The following is a 12,335-nucleotide window of genomic DNA, read 5'->3' on the forward strand; positions in this document are numbered from 1 at the left end:
AAATGCAAATAGAAACCACAATGAGATACCACCTCATCCTGGTCAGAATGTCTGTCATCAATAATCTAAAAACAACAAGTGCTGGTGAGGATGTGGGGAAAAGGAAACCCTCATGCACTGTTGGTGGGACTGCAGATCGGTGCAGCCGCTATGGAAAACTATGGAGGTATCTCAAAAAATTGAAAATGGAACTACCTTATGACTAAGCAATCCCTCTCCTGGGATTTCAGAAATCCAAAACACGAATTTGAAAATGATTATGCACCCCTGTGTTTATTGCAGTGCTATTCACAACAGCCAAGATATAAACAACTGAAATACCCATTGATACATGATTGGTAAAGAAATTGTGGTATACTTATACAATTGGAGTATTACTCGGCCATAAAGAAGAATGAAATATTACCATTTGCAATGACTTGGATGGACCTAGAGAATATTATGCTAAATGCAATAAGTCTGACAGAGAAAGATAAATACTGTATGTTCTCACTTTATGTGGAATCTAAAGAACAAAATAAACGAACACACAAAACAGAAATAGACTCATAGATATAGGGGAAAAACCAGAGAGTTGCTAAGTCTGAGGTGCGGGAGTGGGGATGGTTGGAGAACATAACGGGATCTAAAGTACAAATTAGTAATCACAGTACAGGCATGGGATATGAAAGACAGTTTGGGGAATATAATCAATAATATTGTAAAGAATTTGTAGGGGGTCCGATGGGCATTTGTTTTATTAGGGAGACCACTTCATGGAGTGTGTAGATGTCTGAGCACTGCACTGTACACCTGAAGCTGAAGCTTAATAATAAGGAGTATCATCTATAATTAAATACACACACACACACACACACACACACACACACACACACACACAGTGCCCAAAAATGTATAGACATATGAAGAAAGGAGAAAAAGAAAACCTGTATTAAAATTGTAATGTTCATATTATATACCGATAACAAAAGATGAATACAAGGTATGTGTATACCTTTTTTTGGCACCCTCAGTATATTGTCAGGGGATGTAGAATACAGCATAGCGAATACAGTCAATGAATTGTAACAGCTATATCAGAGGGGTAGTAGATTGGGGGGGATATAAATGTGTGAGTGTTGTAAAAGTCTAACTATGACATTGTTTTTCACACATGAAACTAATAAAAATATAAAAAAAATAAAACATGCCAAGGTGGAAAAAAAAAAAAACAAAGTCTACCAGTAGAAATTAAGTATTTATCAATTAAGTATTTGATAAATAAATTCTATAAATGCTTTCTAAGTAGTTCTTGGCGAACAAGTATCAGGTGATTGAGGTGGAAATGTTCAAAAGCTGCTGTGGGTGTGGGCGTGTGTTCTGCAATGGGGGAGAAACAAAAATCACTGTGCAGTACAAGGACTTATAACAATAAAGGGTATAAAATCTAAATAGGACTACGCTTTGATTCCCTTTAAGTAGAAGTCTGGTAATTTCGTTTTGAGTCACGGAGATTGTGTGTGTGACTGTGTCACGGGAATGGTGATATTCTAACGCAGTGCTCTTCCTGCTTTTTACATCCGTGTGCATGTTGCACGAGCTCCGAGCCTCTTTGAAACTCGTACTGGGTTAGTTTCCACATAGAGGAATTTAAGGACAGAAAGATGGAAAATTCCTTCTAGATGCTTCTAAAATTAGGATAGATCTCAAGAAAGATGACATATGAATCAGGATCTAAACGAAAGGCATAAAAATAAAAAAGGCATAAGGATATTTCATGTTTTATAATAAAGAATTCTATACTTCTAAGCATCATGGACATAAGTGTTTGTTGCTTTCTAAATCTATTCCTTTACATAACATTCTTATTTTCTGAAGGAAGCCCAGTGTCCTGCTATAACACTATTCATTCTCCTGTATCGTTATTGCTGATTAAAGATTAAAACTTTTCTCATGAAACTTAGTACCTTTTGTTATTTAAAGAAGAGAAATTCTCCTCTTTATCTGTTACATCTTAAGTCACTCACTATAAATATATAAATCAGATATAAGGACAATTGAACAAGAACCTCTAGTCCTATTCATCCCGTGGGAGCACAGCTGTGACGTATTTCAGAGATCTTTGTGATTGCTCAGGCCTAAGCACAACCCTATAAAATGAGGGGCTTTGAAATGCAGGTCAGGGTAGACTGCGAAGCAACTGCTGGCAATAATACCAACCCTTAGCCAGGACGAGGTTCTGGTTCAGCTCTGAGGGCAGAGAACTGGTGGAGCCAAAGACAAGCTTCCCAGGTCAGAGAGTAAGTACAGAAATGTCTCACGCCCCACATGTGAAGGGCTTTTCAAATTACTTTTGTTGAAAGATGCTTTCCCTGCTTGCTCTCTTACTCAATACTGACTGTTTTTTAAACAATGTATTCATGTAGGGTCTTTTCTTTCTTTTTTGTTTGAATACAAATTTTTGACTGAAGGGATCTTTTATTTTGCAAGGCTACATTTTGTTTTTTAAGTGCTGTTCTTTCTACGTCAATTGTTGATTACATGAACCTGTGGAATATTTATTTTTCATTTTATTTTAAGTTTAAATGCTGTCATTTTTATAGACAGAGAGAAAAAGAGACCTTGAACTTTTAATGTTTAACTAGAAATTATTTGGAAATATAACGTGTATGTGTATTAGTTGTAAAAACACATTCAATTTTAAATATAAGGTTTTTTGTGTCAAAATTATTCCAATGGTAGTATGTGGGTGAATGATTTTTTGGGGGATATTAATTTTCACTATTAATTAGATAAAATGTTCAAAATCCCTATGTAAGGAAATACGTTCCCAGTGATAGCTACAAAAAGTGGAAAAGGAATTTATATATAATACAATATTTATGTTAATAGAAATATCTCAGTTTTATATTAATCAGATGCAAAACTTAAAGTAGAAGAACAATCAGATCTTTGAAACTGTCAGAAAAGATACTAAACTTGAATGCCACAATTCTGTTATAAGGATATGTTCCCCGGGGTTACTTCTAACAACATATGAATATGGTACTCAGTATGTACGAAGCCAACTATGCGCCTTGTGAGAGATCCGCACCAGTTGAAAGGGACGTTAATTTTTAATCAAGGACTTGTCACTGAGAGAAATCCTCTCGATTTAAATGAAACCATAATGCGTGCAACTCTTTCTATCAGACGAAAAGTGTTTTCCAAACACTGTAAGAAGCTTTAGAAACTTGTGCTGGACATTAGGATTCCTGTATATCTACCCTAAAAATTTAAAAACACTTATTTGTAAAGATAAGTGTACCTGTAACTTCATTGCAGCTTTATTACTGGTGTGCAAGACATAGAAAAGACTAAGTGTCCTGGGACAGTTGATTGGATAAAGAAGTACTGGTACATATAAACAGTGGAACACTACTCTGCCATAACAAATGATAAAATATTGCCATTTTCGAGAACACGGACAGATCTTTAGAGTATCATGCTCAGTGAAAAGATTCAGAGAGGAAAGGAGCAGAACTATAAGACTTCACTCACATGTGGGACATAAAACAGAAAGCAACAAATGGGCAAGAAAAAAAACAGTCATAGACGTAGGCAACAGTATGGTGGTTACCAGAGGCTAAAGGGCGTGGGGGGCGGATGAAGATGGGGCAAAGGTGTCAAATATATGGTGACAGACTGAGTACACCTTAGGTCATGAGCACACAATTCAATATAAACAGGATGTCTAATACACGATCTCTAATAGAATTGGGCACCTGAAAATAATATAATGTTATTAACAAATGTTACCGCAATAAATTTAAAATAAAAAAGGAATTACCTGTCTGTGGACACTGTGGTTGGAAAATCTGATGTGACTCTCTCCCTTTCGTGGTGCAGAGATGGCAACCCGAAGAAAGCCCCAGCTCCTTGTGCGCCTGACACTGTTCAGTGTGCTCTTCTCACAAATGCTGGCTTGGCCTCTTTTCGAAGCACCTTTTCTGAAGTAAGTTCTCTTCCAGTTCAGACAGTTGAAGATTCCATGTTTATCTAACTGAGAATTTTCTATCTGTTATATAGAACAACTCATTTTTTTAAATTTCATATTATTTATTTAAATATTTTGTTGATATATTTTGCAAATTTTTCCACACCATATCAAGATGATTGTTCTTTTGTATATCTCTTACTGAAATTATATTAATACATAAGATTAGAATCCTGAAGGTCCCATAAAGTTCATTGAGCCTTAGTAACTATTCAGAGATAGAAAGAGTCTTTGGATTTGGTCAATAAAAAGAAACATATCGGGGACGGCCCGGTTGCTCAGGCGGTTAGAACTCCATGCTCCTAACTCCGAAAGCTGCCGGTTCGATTCCCACATGGCCAGCGGGCTGTCAGCCACCAGGTTGCCAGTTCCATTGCTCGACTCCCGCAAGGGATGGTGGGAAGCGACCCCTACAACTAAAAATTTGAACCCGGCACCTTGAGCTGAGCTGCTGCTGAGCTCCCGGATGGCTCAGTTGGTTGGAGCGCATCCTCTCAAACACAAGGTTGCCGGTTTTGACTCCCGCCGCAAGGGATGGTGGCCTGTGCCCCCTGCAACTAGCAATGGCAACTGGACCTGGAGCTGAGCTGTGCCCTCCACAGCTAAGACTGAAAGGACAACAACTTCACTTGGGAAAAAGTCCTGGAAGTACACATTGTTCCCCAATAAAGTCTGTTCCCCTTCCCCAATAAAATCTTTAAAAAAAAAAAAAAAAAGAAATATATCACATCAAGGTGAATTTTGAAGTAAATTTTAGAAACTTAGAGAAAGAAAAGGAGTTAATACTCAGCCTTTGAGAAATGTTTGAAACAAATGATGTTTAACATCAACAAACAAATAAACAAATTGCTTCCAGTTTTTATATTGAATATTAAAAATGCTTCATGGGTTCTATTTAGTATAAAATCTTTCTTCTTGTCGGATTTAACTTTGCAAAGCGAAGACATTACGAAGGAAGTGTACTTGGGTTAATGTTCAGATAGGGTTGAACCGAGTAGCTCTTAAGCTTAGGACACGTCTTGTGAAAGTTTTATGGAATCTGTGTTATGGGATAAATCTAAATTTTACTGTTAATACTCTCATAAACCATAGAAGCCATTGTCAATTATGCTATCCATATTGTGTAAATGGGTGATACTTCCCAAGATTTTGCGTGCCTTATTTCAAATGACTGTAAAACCAAAAGTGCTGCCTTCTGAGAAAGGAATGTGTCTACTTCTACTGTCTTTTTCCTGACATGTTGGGTGACAGCATACCATCTGAAGGAGCAAATGAGCTTGATCCAGCTTTACTACCACTAAACCCTGACGTCTCGCCTAATGCATTTGCTGAAAATGACAGGTGAGTTCATTTTATTGAGTTTAATTTAGAAAATGTATCTCTGAAGTATAAATGTTTCATTTTTGTGTCTCCATGAGCTATTCCCGCAGCATAACACTGCAGGTTTCCACGTGTCATGGCTCCCTCCAGCCTGACTTACTGCAGCTCTTGCAGCTGTCCATGGTGTTCATGTGCAGAGGCTGCAACAAGCCAGGATGAGCCCATCACTCACTTACATTCTGTTGCACAAAATTCAACTTCAGAAATTGTACTAATACTAGCAAAACTTCACTATTTAGGATTCCATGATAGAGGAATTCTAAGGCCAGCGTTTCGTATCTATGTGAAGATGCCTAATAACAAAAGTTACTCATTCACAAAACCACTTGTCAAAAGCCCCATTAAACTAGAGGCAGAGAAGCGGTGTACTAAAGACAAAAAATAAAAGCTTCCTCATCACAGCAGAAAGGTTCTGGATAGGCCCTCAGATCCTCCCCAATTTAAGAGATTTTGTTTCCACATATTTTTGGAGAAGGGAAAGAAAAGCCATAATAGGGTTTGTGTGAAAAATAGGGTAGTTTTTTCTTATATGTTCTTATTCATGGTACATGAATAAAACATTAGGAATCAATCAATCAATCAAAAATAGGACCTAGTCTAAATATATTTCTCCCACGAGTATGTCTCATAGAATATTTAGTGTGAAAGCGTCCATCAGTGATCATTTATGTAGAGGTATAACTGTACAAAAGCTAATTTCTTTAATTTTTCAATATTTTGGACTGGGAATATTGAAACAATCTTGATATAAATCACAAGAAAACATTTTTCATTATGTTATTAAGAAATCCTTCTGCACTTAAGTTTGCACAAGAATCTGTCCTAATAATCTGATTAGTTTTTTTCTTATTCACTGAGCCAAATAATATTTAGAAAAACATTTTTAAAATAATGGTTATTCTTTCTTCGTTTTTTCAGGAATGCGAGACACACTGAAGATATTTTACCCGGTGACTATGAAAGACTTTTGGGTCAATTTCCTGCCAAAAGACACGTTGAGTCCTTTATTGGAAAACGAGATAGGTAAAGAAAATTTAATATTTTTACCAAATATGTTATGATTATTTAATCTGCAAATTATCTTTTCACTGTTCACAATTTATTTTTTTTGTTCCAAATTGGTAACTTTTGATAATATTCAATTTAGTTAAAAAATAATGTATATTCTTCAATAAAATATACCAGGCCCATGCATTAGAAAATCGGGCTTTCTAGTAATGTCATACTCACTGGTTCAGACACACTTAGTTTTGTAAATAACAATCATTTGTAAATCTGCAATCAAATTGAAGTAGACACTGTAAAATAAGACACCGTATAAACTGAAGCAAATTTTCGGGTCACCGTAGTACTTGTTTTTTAACTTCTTGCTCAAACCAAGCATTGGAAGATTCTTCTTTAACTGGACAATAGCTGGATATTTACTAGGTAGTATTTATGTCAAGTAGCTTTTTAAAAATCACTTAGTTTAAAGCAACTTCCTCCGAATGGCAGAACAAACTTCAAATATTTACCCAATTATGTTATTTTATAAATTTTTTGCTCGTTTAATACACAATATGTCTTCAGACACTCCCTGAAAATGCCAAAATGTGTTGGATTATTCCCACTTCCTCTATTTTTAGGTTTAGGTATATGTTTCTTTTAGAATTGTTGTGAAAGAAAATGAGTTGGGTGTTGGAATTCCTTTTTATCTGACACCAAAATATTTGGAACTTTGTTATATATACCATTTCTATTTAAAACTCTCTGATTTCTGTTTCCTCACATTTCACAGCGATGACGTCTCAGGGGACAGTGGTCCGAATGAATCTCAGTTAGATGACCAACAAGCACACCTTGAAAAGCAAGATTCTCTGAGAAAATACCTCCAGTACCTTCGTGATGAAAGGTAAAAACAAAAAACAGAAAACTTGGTATAATGAGTTATTATAAATGATTTTCTAAAAAGAAGCTACATAATGGAGACATACCTATCTCTGTTCCTCACTATCTATGAAATGGTAATTCTCAACCTAGACTGCCTGCCATTAGACTCCCTTAGAGAATCGTTCAAATACTGATGTCTGGCCTTACGCAAAACTCATGGCCAGGAAATTAATGCCTCTAGTGGTATGGCTCTAGACCAGGGGTGTCCAAACTGCTGCCAACGGGCCAACTGCAGCCCGCAATCCATTGTTAATTGGCCCGCAGCAAATTCCAAAAATATATTTAATTACCTTAAATAAACAAGATGAGGCAATACGTACTTCACCTCGAGTGAGGGGCCCGGCTGTGTGTGTATTTACCGCATATGGCCCGTGGTGAAAAACGTTGAAAAAAGTTTGGACACCCCTGCTCTCGACATTGGTATTTTCTAGGGCTCCCCAGAAAATTTTCTAGGGCTCCCCAGCTGATTCTATTGTGCCTCTAGAGTTAAAAATGATGAGTCTGAATCTGGAAATAGGTTTAATCAAAAGTGCTGATATTTGAAACATGTGAAGCTTTTTCAATTAGCAATTTGGTATCACATGGAACTCCCTTTATGTGCATATTCAAACCTGATTTTTACTAAATTCAGCCTTGAGTTCTTTTGACTGTTCAGATCCTGTAAAACTTGTGTCTCTCTGAGGTGATAGATATTGGAGAACAATAACAGGAAGTGGGGTGATCTCCCTTTTTATTCCAATTATTTTTGTTTAGATTGTGAGTACTAAGAACAATTCTGGTTGGGTGAGCTCAGACAAGATGACTATCTTTGCCTCCTGATTAAATTGTGTAAGAATAGTTATAGCTGCTTTAAGGTTGAAGAACAATTCATAGATAATAACTAAAATCAAAGATCATTATTTAGCCCCCAGAGCACTTTACGGAGCACAGATAATACCGTAGGTCACACATTATATCTTTAGATGCTTTGTCATCTAAGAGCCTTAACATGCACAATGTCTCTTTCTGATTGGCAGTGATGGGGAAGACTTTTCAGAAATAAGAAATAAGCTCTTTGGAACAAGCTGATGATAACTCCTCAGTGGAGTTATAAAAGGTCAGGGTCTCTGCACCCACCCACTGTGTGTTCTTCTTTTATTCTTACAAAAATCATTCAGTTATTTAAGTAGGTAAGAGTCACTTATAAGATACATCTTAGAGTTCTCACAGTAAGACCTCATGTAAGAAGGATACTTCTGGGGCCGCCCGGTGGCTCAGGTGGTTGGCGCTCTATGCTCCTAACTCCAAAGACTGCCGGTTCAATTCCCACATGGGCCAGTGGGCTTTCAACCACAAGATTGCCAGTTCAATTCCTCGAGTCCCACAAGGGATTGTGGGCAGCGCCCCCTGCAACTAAGATTGAACATGGCACCTTGAGCTGAGCTGCAACTGAACTCGCCTATGGCTCAGTTGGTTGGAGCGCATCCTCTCAACCACAAGGTTGCCAGTTCGGCTGAGCGGCACCCTCCACAATTAAGATTGGAAGGACAGCAACTTGACGTGGAAAAAAGTCCTGGAAGTACACACTGTTCCCCAGTAAAGTCCTGTTCCCCTTCCCCAATAAAAATCTTTAAAAAAAAAAAAAAAGAAGGAAACTTCTGCCTGAAGAGAACCCCAAGCCAGTAGACAGCTTAAAATGATTCATGCAGGGTGGTGATCACCTAACAGAGAAAGCTAAGAAGGAGTAAACAGTTTGATATCTCCTAGTTTGCTCAGACGTATTCCTATCCTTCTGTCAAAGATATAACACATAGAAGACTGTCTCACTCTAATGAGAAACACTGGCTTTCTTTGGAGAGCCAGCCATGCTGCTTTTGCTAATTGAAGTTTTAGTCCCACAATTGACTATTAGCACCTCACTGATGTACAGGAAATACGACCATATTACAGCATGACTCATTATTGTGAAAATACCAAGGTACTCTGGGTTTAATTGTATTCCTGAAGTACAGCAAACTTCCTACAGCAAAAGTCCAATTTAGGTTATTTTGCCTATGAAGTGAATATAGGTACTATGGCACCAAAAGCAGTCACTGTAAAATGTATTTTGTGAAGAGAAAACACAAATAAGTTTTTTTCTGTTTATTAATTGATATATTTGCTATCACAGTTGTTTTTATGTGTACATGGATACAAGACATATTTCTAACCTGAGTTACTTTAAGATAACATTAGCCCATAAAAGATGTTTATGAGACTTTGCAAGTGCTTAGTCATCACTGTATCACAAGTTGGCATAATTTTCTTTAAAAATTATGCAGTAAATATTTTTGGTTTTATTGCCTATATGGTTTCCATTGCAACTACTCGGCTCTGCTATAGTTGTGTGAGTGTTGCCACAGATAATATGTAAAATGACAGGGAGTGGATGTGTTACAATAAAACTTTATTGGTAAAAAATGAAGGTAGGTTGGCTCTACCCCTAACTAGGTCAAAAAGATTAAACTAGATGAGCTGAGACTGAAGACAATTAATGGTCATTCTTCAGTTCCTGGAGCAAATGTCTAAAGTTTTCATTAGACGCCTCAAGAGTAGACAGGGTGTCTGGGAAGGCACCTGCGCCATTGGTTGCTTCTGTCCACTGATTACAAAATCACCTCTACCAGAGATCAAGGTCAGGGGCTCTGCACCCGCGCACTGATTATTATGAAAGGAGATTTCAGGAAAGGATATTATGAAAGGAGATTTCAGAAAGGATAGTACTATGAAAGGAGATTTCACTTTGCTCAAAAACATACTTTAATTTCAAATGGGTAATTATTAACGACTTATCAGAGAGCCCCTTCGCATTGTAGTTCCATCTGTGACAAACAGGCCTTTGAAGATGCTCTCTTGATATTGCAGAATAGAGCCTCCTATCACAGGTCATTGACAAGGGGCAAAGAGAAAATGAAGTTTATCAAGTGAGTGGAGAAGGAATGAAACTAATATGCTGTAAATAAGAATATTTTACACTTACACACCAATTCTTCTTTTTCAGAGTTTTCGAAGAAAAATGATTAGGTGAAGTAATTATACTTTGATTTCTACTTAACTAATTCAAGAAACATCTTCAATATCAAAACCAAATAAAATACTGTGCTGGTCATGTTGTGACTTATTTTATTCCAACATAATAACTGTTGCTTACATTGCGAATATTATTTAAGAGTTCTTAAAATTGTCTTTAAATCATGAAAATCCTGTAATTCCAGAGGCTGCATATCTTTTCTAACAAAGATATATTTAATGACAAGTAAACACCAGGTTCATTCCAATTGTACGACGCTTTATGGAAGGGTAGTAATAGAGCAAAACTGATGTGTTTATTTATGGAGCACACTTAACTATTTAGAAGAACGGAGCAGATAATCAGTGTCTCCAAATTTCAATGTTAAGCAGATGGAATGCTGTGTTAAATGAACCTCAAATTGTCTAAGAGAATACCTACAAAATAAATTTTTTTTTTCAAAAAGATTTTCAAAAAATGTTTTGCATCCCCACATCCGAAGGCAAAGTTTATTTTGAATGAGAGTAATGGCCTCTGAAATTTGGATCTCTAATTGCCAAAGGCTCTCTTCTGATTTAATGCCTCAGTGAAGGAGAATGGCCTGTGCTTCTGACACTGGACCTTTTTTTTATGCTCCTATTAAGTATGTGTAGTATGTAAACTGAGTGGAGCATTTGTTTTTCAGTGATACATTTTTTTTCCATAACCACTCAAAGAATCCTTTGATCATACCACCTTCATCAATGAAAGTACATTTGGAGACACAACTATTTTCCTAAAATGATTGCATAAAATTACATACAGAAAATAAAGAGCTTTGATTGTCATGCAAACAGTTTCTATTGTTTTGATTAATTTAAAGGAAATGGCACCACCTTGTTTTAGCACTAAAGTCCTATGCACTAAATAGGTCTCTTTGATATGTAAGGTAGGACAATTTGAATGTTTTGTTATGTGTCACTCCTAAAGTAACAGTGACTTAAATAAGAGAGAAATTCCTTTCTCACATTAGGCCAATCATAAAATGTCAAGGGATAGTATGATGGTTTAGTTCCATAAAGCACTCAGAAATCGAAATCCCTTCCAAGTCACCGTTCATAACCTATGGTGTAGCCCTTCTCCCCATGATCCAAAGTTGCAGCTGCAGTTCCTGCCATCATACTTGCATTCTTGCATCAGACAGAAGAGTTAGGGGTAAAAAAAGAAAGAAGAAAGGAAGCAAAAGTGCATGCTGGTTCTGCTGATATCTTATGCTAGCATCCCCTGGCGGGGAACATATTTTTATGGTGATAGTCATTTGCAAAGGAGGCTGGGGAATGTTTGTTTAGTTTTTGTTTTATGTGCCCCACCAAAAACTGGGGTTTTATTCACATAAACCAAACAAAACATATTTTTATGTGGAGATGCTTTCTTTTCAAAACTCAGGGTATGCATCTTAAATTCTTATCAAGAGGCATAAAGAAATGATAGAGCAAGTGGGAATCAGAAAGATCCTAACCGTAATGAAGAATCAATATCATCACAAGGCAAAGCTTTGTTCACTTTCCTTTGCTACATTAGAAAAGATGCCTACATAAGGAGAGTCTAGAACTACAAGTAATTGCAAAGTATGTTACACAAGTTGAGGTGAAATAGACTAATTATATCTTTTAAATATCAGATTTCCCAAATTACTAAATATTTGTGACTTTTCTAAACAAAACACTGCAGTGAGCATAGAAAACTTTCAGATGTTACTTACACGCAAGAAATTTATAAAGATTTCTTGCCAAAAATGGGGCCATAGCACTAATGCCATTTGTGCTCTAAAGAATTTTATTTAATTTTATTAACTTAAATTCTTTCAACTTGTTCCTATTCTTTCAAGAACTATGTATTGAATGACTCTGATGTGTAATGTGATTATCTGAGAGTTGAGTTCTGGGCAGAGGGAACAGCAAGTTCCAGCGAGGAAGGGTCCTGGCGTATCTGGACAGCAAGGAG

At 36.6% G+C, this 12,335-nt stretch overlaps 2 long non-coding RNA genes across 3 annotated transcripts in view; both read left to right on the plus strand.

The window, feature by feature from the left end:
- Positions 1-2,146: 2,146 nt before the first annotated feature.
- The window catches only part of LOC117020404 (uncharacterized), a 42,522-nt gene continuing 32,333 nt past the window's right edge, over positions 2,147-12,335 (plus strand). Inside the window, exons 1-3 of one of the 2 annotated variants that reach the window (XR_004422689.1) lie at positions 2,147-2,279; positions 3,868-3,973; positions 5,267-5,356. This is a non-coding gene — a long non-coding RNA (uncharacterized LOC117020404). Of the gene's footprint in view, positions 2,280-3,867; positions 3,974-5,266; positions 5,357-12,335 lie in introns of those variants that run through there. The other variant, XR_004422690.1, reaches the window with a different exon arrangement.
- LOC117020405 (uncharacterized) lies at positions 6,323-10,451 on the plus strand. Its single transcript, XR_004422691.1, has 3 exons — positions 6,323-6,418; positions 7,173-7,286; positions 10,344-10,451. It is a non-coding gene; the product is annotated as an uncharacterized LOC117020405 (long non-coding RNA).

Source organism: Rhinolophus ferrumequinum, chromosome 3 (assembly GCF_004115265.2).
Source record: "Rhinolophus ferrumequinum isolate MPI-CBG mRhiFer1 chromosome 3, mRhiFer1_v1.p, whole genome shotgun sequence".
In the NCBI taxonomy this organism is placed as follows: Eukaryota; Metazoa; Chordata; class Mammalia; order Chiroptera; family Rhinolophidae; genus Rhinolophus; species Rhinolophus ferrumequinum.